Here is a 12,505-nt window from a genome sequence, read left to right on the forward strand (position 1 = left end):
CTAAACTCACTTATTAATTTTAGTAGATTTTTTTGTTGTCTCTGTTAAACTTTCTGCATAGACTATCATGTCCATGAACAAGAAAGTTTTACTTCTTCCTTCCAATCTAGATTCCCTTTATTTCCTTTCCTCGCCTGATTCCTGGACAAACCTGCAGTACAATGCTACAGAGAAGCAGTCATGGTGGACATCATTGTCTTATTTCTCATATTAGAAGGAAAGAAGAAATTCTCTTCTATTCCTAGATTGCTGACTTTTTATCATGAATGAGAGTTGAATTTTGTCGAATGCTTTTTCATCATCTATTGAAATGATTATATGATTTGTTTGTTTTTAATTCATTAGCATGTGAATTATATTGATCTCTTTTAGAATGTTAAAGCAACTCTGCATTTTGGGGATAAACCCCACTTGCACATAATATCCTTTCCACCTATTATTGAATTCAATTTGCTGAATGGTATTTTCAGAATTTTTGCATCTGTGTTCATGAGAGATATTGGTCCGTACTTTTCTTTTCTTGTAATGTCTTGGTATGGCTCTGGTGTCAGGGTAATACTAGACTCTAAATAAATTGGAAAGTCGCTGCCCTTGTTTTCTGGAAGAGTTTTTGTGTAGGATTAGTGTTATTTCTTAAATGTTTGGTAGAATTCACTCATGGCTCTGACTGGGCCTGGAATTTTATTTATTTGTTTGATGGGAAGACTAACTACATATTCAGTTTCTATAATAGGACTGTTCATGTTATTTATTTCTTTTGAGTAAACTGGTAGATTATGTAGTTCGTGGATTTTTCCATTTCATCTAAATTGTCAAATTATTGCCATCTAATTCTTCATAATATTTTCTTATTATCCTGTTAACATCTATTGAATCTATAGTGATATTTCCTTCTGAATTTCTTTTAGTAATTCTAACATTGGTGTATTATATAATAGTAATGGTAGTGTCCTTTTACTTTTATTCCCAATCAATATAGCAGAAGTTTGACCATTTTTATCAGTATTCTCAAAAAAAACCAGCTTTTGATTTCATTAATTTTCCCTGTTGCTTTTCTGTTTTCTATTTAAGTGATTTCCACTTTGATCTTGTTTATTACCTTTCTTCCACTTGTTTTGGGCTTAATTTGCTATTCTTTTTCTTAGGTTTCTTAAGGTAAAACTTATTTTAAGTTCTTTCTTTTCTAATAGGTATAGACTAGCATAATTTTCTCCCTAAGTACCACTTCAGTGGCATCACATAAATTCTAGTATATGTAGTGTTTTCCTGTTGAGATGAAAACACTTTCTAATTTCCCTTTCAATTCCTCTTTTGATATATGAATTGTTTAAAAGTGTGATTTTTAGCATAACAAGATGTTATTGGTTCATCTTGTGTATTTCCTACCTCAGACCTGGAATCAGGTATTTCTCCAAGACTATAATCTGGGTACTCAGGGCACTCATTGCTAGTATGTTGGTATTCATTTCTAGGTCTTTTTAGTGAATATCATAAGGAAAATATATCTTCTTTAGGGACAAAACATAACTGAATATAGACTTATTTCCAACCCAAATTCAGGACTATAGGTGTTTTACTTAACCTTCAAAACAATATTATTGGTACTACCACTACCAATATGATTATTAAAAATAGCTTGATTTTTTAAGCAATTATCTTTATGACATATTCCAGTAGTCATGTACAGTCATATTACTGTATTTTGAAGTCATTTGGAAAAGTTTTTCTCTATGTGGTTATTTGACTAATTTGTTTAAATTTTATTTGCATAGTTTTATAAAATTTTATTGCATAAATAAAAACTAAATTTTTAAGTTTATAATTTTGTGGTTTCATAGTTTTGTATAAAAGTTATAAAATTTTTGTAATTTAATAAAATTTTTATAAAATTTTGTAATTATATAAATATTTACATAGTATAGTTGAACCTATTAAAACAACATATATTCAAAGAAATCTGCCTTCTATTTCTGTCTCCTCACCTTGCTTTCTTTTTCTTTTGCCATTGGTAACTTTAAAAAATCAATTCTTGTATAATCAGATATGAGTATATACTTCTATCTTCTTTCTTAAGAAACAATAATATGCTATGTACTTTCCACCCCACTTTATTTACATTGCAATATACCTGTATGATCACTTTATACTAGTATACAAAGATATTTTTCTTCCTTTTCTACAGTACCATGGTTTATCCGGCTAGTCCCTTTACTGGTGAATGATTGATTACTTTGTTTTCACTCTTTTGCTATGAATGATCCTGCAGTGAAAAACTTATATTTACGAAAAGTGAGATTGCTACATATAATTTTAGTAGTTAGTGCCACACTTTCCCTTTGTAAGGTTTGTACCATTTCCATTCTCACTACTGATTCCAGAGTTCTTGCTTCCACCACCACCTTACTAGCAAAGTACGTTGATATGATATCAGAGTAGTTTTAATTTAAATTTCTGTTAGTGTGAAGTAAAGCTTATATTTTTAATTATATATTATACTTAGTAAATGTAAACTAAATTGAAAAATATTTACTCTGCTATGAAAACATAATGAGAAATGCATGACAAAAACAAACTCATCAATGCAATATTGAATATAAAATGTTCTTTACATAAAAATAAATGCTGAATTATTGCTGTGACTCTGTCCATTTTTTTTTTTTAATGCCTACAGCACCTGGTCTTCCTAGGTGGTCTCCCATGCAAGTACTAACTAGGCCCAACCCTGCTTAACTTCTGAGATCAGAAGGGATCGGGCTTGTTCAAGGTGGCATGGCCATAGACTTTATCAGTTTTTTAAAAGTATATTTTGGATGTGTTAATGATGAGAGTGTCAACTGAATTTTTCTTAAACTGAGAACTTACACCCAGATAATATTTTTATATCAGTATCATAGTAAGAAGTAAAATTTTACTAAATTTGCACATTAACTCATTGGTTTTAAAGGTCCTTTTTCAATTAACTTCTGGTCGTGAATTGCTTGTCCTCCTGCTGTTCTTTTTCCCCTACTGTGTTTTTTTCCCCACTTGTTTTGGATAAACACACAAGTTCTTCATTTATTATATAAAAATGAGCTTATTGTTATGTTTTGCACCTGGATACTGAAATGTTCTAATTCCTCTTGGACTTAGTAATTGTCTGCTTTTGATGAAAAATAAAATAAGATGAAACAAGAAAAGAAGACAAAGAAATCAATACGAACTTTTTATTTTTAACCTCCAGCAAACACTGGACAGATGGGATAACTTTAAAGTGGAACTACTTGTTCAACAATGGTCCTCTGATTTTTTGTTTTGGAATTGTGCAAACTTCTGAACTAAATATCAATAGTCTGTAATGTAGGAATCTGAATTCAGTTCTCATTGGGCTGAATTTTTTTTAATATAATGACAATTAGAGATAACTTTAATTTGGGAGGGATATTTAATTGTTTTCTAACATTTTAATTAGGGAAAATATTAAACAGATAAAAGTTTATAGACTAATACAATGAATATTCATATTTTTCTATAATTGTTGACATTTTCCCTATTTGTTTCATCTATATTCATCTAAGTATCTCTACATATCTCTGTTTCTGAACCATTTGAAATTAAATTGCAGATATAGTGCTTTCATCAAACTACTTCAGTGTAAAACTCCTAAAAATAGAGCATTCTTCTATCCAAGAAAACCATTATCATGCCTAAGAAAATTAAAATTTTCCTTAATATCATCTCATGCATGTTAATATTCAAATTGTCCTAATAACCGCTACATTTTAAATAACTATAATTTTTTAAACCAGCATTTAAATTAAGGTTCACAATTGCATATTGTTGTTATTTCTCTTTAGTCTCTTGAAATATAGAGCAGTTCCTGCAACTTTTTTAAATCCTTACTTATTAACTTTGAAGAGACTAGTTCTAAATTCGAGATTTGTCTGGAGAAGAGTCAATATATTAGTTATCTATTTCTGTGTAACAAATTATCCCAAACTTAGAAGCTTATACCAACAGACATTTATTATTTCACACAGTTTCTGAGAATGAGAAATCTAGAAGCAGTTTAGCTGATTGGGTCTGGCTCATGAGGCTGCAGTCAAGATGTCATCTGATGGCTTGACTGATCCTGGGGGACCCACTGCCAATAACATTCCCTCACATGGCTGTTGGCAGGTTGCCTCAGTTTTTTGCCATGCAGTCTCTCCACAGTGTTGCTGAGAACATGGCAACGAACTACTCCCATAGTAAGCAATCTGAGAGAAAGACATACACACATACATACAGATACTGACCAATATTAAAACTAGAGTAATTTTTATAACCTTATCTTGGAAGTATGACATATGGTTAGTGCTGCCAAATTCTCTTGGTCATCAGGACCAGCATTAATACGGTATGGGAGGGGATGTAAGAGTATGAATACCTATAGGTATACACCATGGCATACCAACCTAGAGGCTGGCCACTATAGCCCACACTCTGGATTTGTCTAGTTTCTTAATGTTGTCATTTAATTTGTTCCTTTATTTTTCTAATATTTCCTATACACTGAAAGTTGTGTCTCACTGCTTGATCATATTCAGGTAATCATTATGTGCAAGAATGCTTCATAGGTGATACAACATATTTCATATTGCACCACTTAAGAAGGTATAGAATGTCAAGTTATCATACTTGACTAAGGTGATCTGATATCTTTTATAAAGGTGTTTCTTTTTCTCTTTGCAATTAGTAATTTGTGAGAGCTTCCAGTCAAGATGGCAGAGTAATACTATACTTGCCTCCACTTACAACCATATCAAAATTATAGCTAAACGATAGAACAGCCATGATTGGGAGATCTGAAGTCTAACTGAACAGAAGTCCTACTTCTGGGGACACACAGAAGAGGCCACCTTGAAACTAGTAGGAGGGATGGAGATGCAGAATAGGCTGGTCCTGCACCTGCATGTGGCGATCGAGAATCAAGAGTGATATCTCAGCTGTGGAGGTCCTCCCTGGAGAAGGGAGGTGTCCCAGCCCCAATGAGGCTCACCAGCCCAGGGTTCCAGTGATAGGAAGAGAAGTCCCTAAATCTTCTGGCTGTGAAAAACAGCAGATATTGTGTCCAAGTGAGACTGAGGGCAGCTGGAGGGCAGGTGTTTCTCTTAAAGGGCCCATATGCACAGACTTATTTGCTGATGGACTTACTCCTTGGGGCAGCAGCTTGACAGGTACTAGGAACATACAGGGAGGAACTGAATTGTCTGGCTTCCGGGTGAGGGCTGGAGGGGCAGCTTTCTTCCAAGCAAAAGTTCTGGCAGAATACATTGTTTCTCTATTGAGCCCTCCCTTCTCCCAGAATGCAGACCCAGGTGGCTGCCATTAAGTCTCCATCAATCTGGCTAAAACTGGTCACTCCAACCTGGTGATTCCCTGGGACCCTGCCCCACCCAACTCGCAGGCCCACTCAAGCCACTTTCAGTGGCTTTTCCATACAAACAAATTGTCTTGCATGATGCTGCAGACTTTCCTAAAATCTCAAAGGTTTGCAATAACTAAACAAGGAGTATCTGGCCTCAGCATGCCCCATACCTGTTGCTGAGCAGGCCCAAGCCTGGCAATAGCAAAAGCCAACCTAAGTTCACAGTTCGGTCTCTAAACACACCTCTAAGGCCAGTGCGGGTGGTGGCCATCTGCGAATTGTTAGTGACCCTTGACAGCTGTTCCGGGCAGGGTACAGTCTATGGCTGAATTTGGCCTACGACTGAACTTGGTCTGTGGGAGGGCCCCTCCCAGGAGGCCCAGGGGGCAGCATACCCGGTGGCTGACTTTAGAAAAGCCAGAGCACCACTCAGGGATACATCAAAGGATGATGCACCCAAAGAGAAGATTGGGCAGGCATCTAGGCTGTGCTAAAGCAAATCCTGCTCCATAGGGTCAGCCCCTCACTAGCCAGTCCTCGCAAACAATTAACCTAAGGGTCAATCCCTCCTATTGACATACAAACAGCAATCATGCTCAACTACAACAACAGGACACACACAACACATACAAAGGACACACCTGGAGCACCCGGCTCAGGTGACCAGAGAAAACTGCACCGCTGCAACCTAGAAGACACCTACTATATAAGGCCACAATAGTAAGACCAGGAGACATAGCAGCCCTACCTAATACATAGAAACAAACATAGGGAGGCAAGCAAAATGATACAAAGAAACATGTCCCAAATGAAAAACCAGAACAAAACTTCATAAAAAGAACTAAACAAAAGCAGTCTACCAAATGCAGTTCAATACACTGCTTATAAGGATACTCAATGAACTTAAGGGAAGAGTAGATGAACTCAGTGAGAACTTTAACAAAGAGAGAGAAATGATAAAAATGGAGGTAGAAAACATTAAAAAGAACCAATCAGAAATGAAGAATACAGTAACTGAAATGAAGAATATATTACAGGGAATCAACAACATATAAGATGAAGCAGAGAATCGAATCAGAAATTTACAAGGTAAGGTAGCAGAAAACACCCAATCACAACAGCAACGAGAAAAAAAGAATCCAAGAAAATGATGACAGTTTAAGGGGCCTCTGGACAACAACATGTGTATCAATATTTGCATCATAGGAGTGCAAGATAGAGAAGAGAAAGAGCGAGGATTGAAAACCTATTTGAAAAAATATGGTGGAAAACTTCCCTAACCTAGTGAAGGAAATAGACATAAAAGCCCAAGAAGCACAGAGGATCTCAAACAAGATGAACCCAAGGATGCCCACACCAAGATACATCAGAATTAAAATGTCAAAAGTTAAAGAGAGAATCTTAGAAGTAGCAAGACAAAGATGGTTAGTTAACTACAAAGGAGTTCCCATAAGACTATTAGCTGATTTGTCAACAGAAAATTTGCAGGCCAGAAGAGACTTGCATGAAATATTCAAGGTGATGAAAGAAAAGGGCCTACAACCAAAATTACTCTACCCAGCACAGCTATCATTTAGAATGTAAGGATAAAGAGTTCCCCAGACAAGAAAAAGCTGAATGAGCTCATCAGCACCAAACCAGTATTACAAGAAATGTTAGAGGGACTTCTTTAAGAAGAAGAAAAAAATTTAAAATATGAATAATAAAATGACAATAACTACATCTCTACCAACAACTATTTGAAATGTAAATGAATTAAATGTGCCAATCAAAAGATAGGGTGACAAAATAAGAATAAAAGACCCCTACATATACTGCCCACAAGAGACTCACTCCAGATTGAGAGACATACAAGAACTGAAAGTAACAGGATGGGGCAAAAATTTTTACGAAAAAAGAAACAACAACAAAAAGCTAAGGAAGCAATACTTATACCAAGCAAAATAAACTTTAAAACAAAGGTTATAACAGGAGACAAAGAAGGACCGAGTAATACATCTTCTGGCTATTTATCTGAACAAGCCAAAAACACTACTTTGAAGGGACATGTGAAGGAATGTGTTCATTGCAGCATTATTTATAATAGCCAAGATGTGGGTGTCCATTAGTTGATGAATAGATAAAGAAAAGGTGGTATATACATGGAACAGAATAGAAAAAGAATGAAATCTGCCATCAGCCATAGAAAAAGAATGAAATCTGCCATCTGTAACAATATGGATGGACCTAGCAGATGTACTGAGCAGAGTAAGTCAGACAGAGAAAGACAAATGCCATGTGATTTCATTTACATGTAGAATCTGAAGAACAAAATAAAAAAACAAAACAGCAACAAACTCATAGATACAGAGAACATTTTGATGGTTGTCAGATGGGAGGGGATTTGTGGTCGGTGAAAAAGGGGAAGAGAATAAGAAGTACAAATTGATCATTTAAAAATAGTCATGGGGATGTAAAGTATAACATAAGGAATATAGTCAATAATATTGTAATAACCATGTAGGGTATCAAATAGATACCAGATTTATTGGGATGATCACTTTATAAGATACATACATGTCTAATCACCATGTGGTATACCTGAGACTAATATAATATTGTATGCCAACTGTAATTGAAAATAAAAAATATTACTAAAAAATGAAAAGAAAGTAATCATGAGTTGACACTTTGAAATTTACCAGATATCCTGTTCTTTGGGCAAGAATTGAACTTTTTGTGATTTTTAATATCAATAGCTAACTTTTTGTGCATTTGTAACCTGCTAAGTGCTTTTAAATCCATTTCTTCATTTTAACTTCACAATGCAATGAGATAGATACTTTAATTGTCCTCATTTATAGGTAAGAAAGATTTAAGCTCCTAGAATTTAAACATTAAGGCACACAGCTAGTAAATGGCAAAGCCAGTATCTAAATTTAGGTATGTCTGACTCCAGAACCCCATGTTATTGATAGTACTGCTTATAAAAATAATGAGAGAACCAACATGTACAATTTTACACAAAGTATAAAATGAAGATCCCTTGAAAACACTGAGAGGAACCCAGGTATAGAAGGGGTAAGCTATTGAAGTTGATATGTATGGTTCAATTACCTGCATGAAATTAAAGGCAGAATTTCCTAGACTAAAAGCAAAATTGTATATAACTATTCAAGGCAGATGAAAAGCTACTATTTTAAAGATTTCTAGAGACTATTTTACTACTCAGGAACTCATTCCTTGGCAAAAACAACAACAAAAAATTATCTTTTACTCTAGAAGTAGAATTTTGTTGTAAAGTTACATATATCTTATATACAGATGTGGTTATAACTATAACATTAAGTTAAGATTAAGGCAAATATTTAAATGATTCCAGAGAGAGTTTTATTGGTGTGGGCCAGGGAATGAAAGTGATATGCCACAGTGGAAAAGAAAAGATAATTTTTTACTCTTTTATGGGGTTAAACCTCTAAAGCAATGCTGTAAAATAGGATTTTTGCAATAAAAAAAAAATTAAATGTTTTTAATTTAATTTTTAATTTCTGTGGCTACTATAGTGACCTATGCAACGTTAAAGGATAATTACAAATTCAAGTAAAGTTCCTTAATTGTTTCTCTTCACCTCAGATGCATACATTTCTCTTTTTGTACTAATAAGGATATGTGGAATCTTAGAATTGTGGAGTTTTAGAATTGCAAAGACATTTCTAAAATAATCATATAGATCTTTCCAACACTCTTTTATTTTATGAATAAAGAGCCTAAGAGTGAGTGAGAATGAATGCCTTAGATTACACAGCAAGGGAATGTTGGAACTAGAGCTAGGGCTAGGGCTCAGGTTTTGACTGTCCCTCTAGCCTCAATTTTTCTCTCATATCTGGCCTTAACAGTAATAGAGTGATTGAAAAAGAAGTCAACATAAACAAGCACAGAACAATTTACAAAGAGAATAGCCAAAGTGCCTGCTTTGTTCCTAAAGGCATTGAAAGCAGGCACCTAGAAACGTGGGCAACCTCTTTTAGTTCTGAGACAAGTGACCTTTGTTTCGGAAAGGATCAGGATAAGTGTCCTTCGATAATGTGGACCACAGAATTCCACGTCACCATGATGTAGGAAGTAGGAGAGAGCTCTAGTTGCAGGACTTGGATAAAATTGGCTCTGTGCTTCCCAGGATCTAAAGAAAATAATATGAAAAAAGGCTAACCCGCCAACACTTTTTCACAGGTTACGCCTTGTGATTCAACCCCTTTCAAAAAAACTGATGGAAGAACAATTTGTCCCTCTTTTCTTTTGGTCCTTGCCTTACCCTGTTATTTATTCACAGTTCTCACAGTTGTCTCTATAAGCCAGTGACAGTGGTCTCTTCTAACACACACTGCAGGGAACAGAAAGGTATAGCACTCCGAAAACAGAAATCTCTGAATGAATGGTCCTCAAAGTGTGGTCCTGGGACCAGGAGCATCAGCCTCACATGGGAATAAGATGAAAATATTGATTCTAGAGCCCTACCCCATAGTGAATCAAAAATTCTAGGAGTAGGGTCCAGCATTCTGTGTCTTAACCAGTCCTACATATGATTCAGATGCAGGCTAAAATTTGAGAACCACTGTTTTAGGGCACTCGCTAGGAGAAGTCTTAGTCTCAGAAATGATTAAGCCATAGCCAGGTAGCATAGCCTAGGGAATGAGATTCACGTACTATAGTTAACCCTTAGCAACACTAGGAGAGACTATGTTAGGCTCTGGTAGCCCAAGAGAAAACAAACAAACAATAAACAACAATAACCTAAGTCTTGGATGTAGTAGATGTGAGCCAAATCTTAGTCTTCAGGACAAAAATGAAGTCATTGGTAAACAATATATTCATGTTCCACTATATTTACATTATGAACCTGGATTTAACTCTGCCCTGTAAGTAAGAAAGGTTTTTTAGCACATACACTTTTTTTAAAATCTGTTTCCCTCCTACATAGACACAGTGAAACAGATGAAATTAGGAGTTCTTCCTACACGCCAGGCATAAATTACTTGCTGTTACCAGTAGGAAGGACCCTCTCCCGAGATATTTTTAAATGTGTATACTAGTTTTTGCGCCAAAGAGGAGTTAGGATCTGTAATGCCTTAAGGAAGAAGAGAATTATACTCAAGCTACAGGAAGGCAATTGTTTTTCTAAAGTAAGCGAGCCCCCTAGACTTCTTAAGATTTCTAGAAGATCCCAAATAACTACTGCTACAAAAAATGTGTGGTGCCTCTGCTCTGTGATGGAGAACCACGGCTACCAGTAGTAACAGCCATTATGTGTTGAGCCTGGATCTGTTCCAGATGTGCTTCACTAATACCTTAGGTGGATTTAACCCTCACAACAACCCTGAGAGGTAAGCATTAATACTTCCATTACACAGACTGGCAAAATGCATGTTAAAGGGCTTAATCAACTGTCCAAAGTCATTCTTGAAGTATCCAACCAGGTTTCAAACTGAGGTCTGTCTGACTCCAAAATTTCTGCTAAATCCTCATCCCTTGGCACTCCCTCCCCACACTTACAGCGCTAAACAGTTCTATGCTTTATTTACCCTTCTTATCCTTGAGTACAGTCCTTTTCTGCTTCTCCATTTAGAGAACTACTTCAAGGCTTTGGTCAATTTATGCCTTGTGACATTTTTCCTGGCCAGATTTTTCAGTCTTTCCTAAGTTCCCTCTGACTCCTCATGCTAAATTCCCATCATGATTTTTCATTTAAACTATGTTATATCACTCTCATTACACATCGTATCATAATCATTTTTTTCAGAGGTCTTTCTCTCTCAATATCCAAAGACTTCTTCATAGCCACATTTAGTTTCATATTTTCTTTCCCAATAGCTCCAGCTAACTTTTATATTTCAATTCTATGATATTTTCAGAATCTTAGAAATGGACTTAAAAAAGGAAGATGATGATGATAATGATTTAACTCACATCTTCAAGGACGGAAGTTTAAAAAATATTACATGGCTGATAACTTGTTGCTTTTCTTAATAAAATGAATCCTCGAAAGACCATCATAACAATGAGTAAAGGTCATATAACCTTTAAAATTTAACTTTCCTGAGTTCATTCGTGAACTGAGTTTGTAAGACAACCAAGTGAACTTAATTCCAATGAGTGACAATCCTCCCTGGAAAGGGATATGGCACATACATTTTTAACTTTTGGAAGAGGATAGGCTGAAGATGGGTAAGAAGAAATCTGCTAAGAGTTTGATGCATTTCTTAAAAGCCACGTGTGGGCTGAAGCATCAGTTTAAAGTAACAGAGAGCCCCAGTTTTTTCTTTTTCATGGGCCTCTACTAGTTTTCACAGAAGAAGGATTGGAGGTAAATCAAGAGATGGAAAAGACTCAACTTAGTGGCACAGGTATGTAAAAGTTGATTGCTTTCCTCTCTGAGACAGGCATAAAACACTGCCTTCTTCCACAGAATCTTCTTTCATATTAAGTAAAAGCCTTAAGTCACCAAGGGGGAACAGTAAATCTCCTCACCTTCAGGGCCCAGGTGAAGTTCCATTGCTTCCTGGGGAGAGGTAGAAGCAAAACTCATTTGCCTCTTGGAGAGGAATGAATCTTAAATATACAATATCAGAAAATATCCACTATTTCTGGATTCTGCACCAACACAAACCAGAGGTCTGCTACAACTGAGGGAAAGCCAGAAACTGTCTTCTGACTGAGAACTGTCACAGATTCAAGGCAGAATTTGGCTGCCATGGGAATGGAGGAGGATCGGGAATATGAGAAGACCTTACTGCAGAGGCCCAGGTGCACAGAGTCTGCCAAAAATTGAGACAGATCAGGAGCACCGAGGATTTCACATGCCCCAGCAAGGAGCCTAATGTTGAGTAACAAGGATTGGAGTCTATTGCTAGAGCAAGAAGCAAGAGCCAGCGAGAGACACCCACTCCCACCATCTACCCTTCCCACTATAGTGCAGGCATGAGGGACTGATAACAGCTAGAAGTGGAGCAGAGACAGTGAGAAAAACTCTCCAGTATTTCACACCTCACACTAAGCACAAGGTAACAGTACTTTTTACTAGAAGAATCTAAAGCCTATGATACACTTAGGTTCAAGATAGCACCAAAATCTAAACCCAGCTCA

At 36.0% G+C, this 12,505-nt stretch overlaps 1 protein-coding gene and 1 pseudogene across 1 annotated transcript in view; one reads left to right on the forward strand and one right to left on the reverse strand.

The window, feature by feature from the left end:
- Positions 1-12,505, forward strand: part of LOC120586941 (rho GTPase-activating protein 20-like) — an 85,386-nt gene that overhangs the window by 33,481 nt on the left and 39,400 nt on the right. The window lies entirely within an intron of this gene.
- LOC120586943 (uncharacterized) lies at positions 2,663-2,781 on the reverse strand (annotated as a pseudogene).

Source organism: Pteropus medius, unplaced genomic scaffold (genome assembly GCF_902729225.1).
Source record: "Pteropus medius unplaced genomic scaffold, Ma_sr-lr_union100, whole genome shotgun sequence".
NCBI classification, from domain to species: Eukaryota; Metazoa; Chordata; class Mammalia; order Chiroptera; family Pteropodidae; genus Pteropus; species Pteropus medius.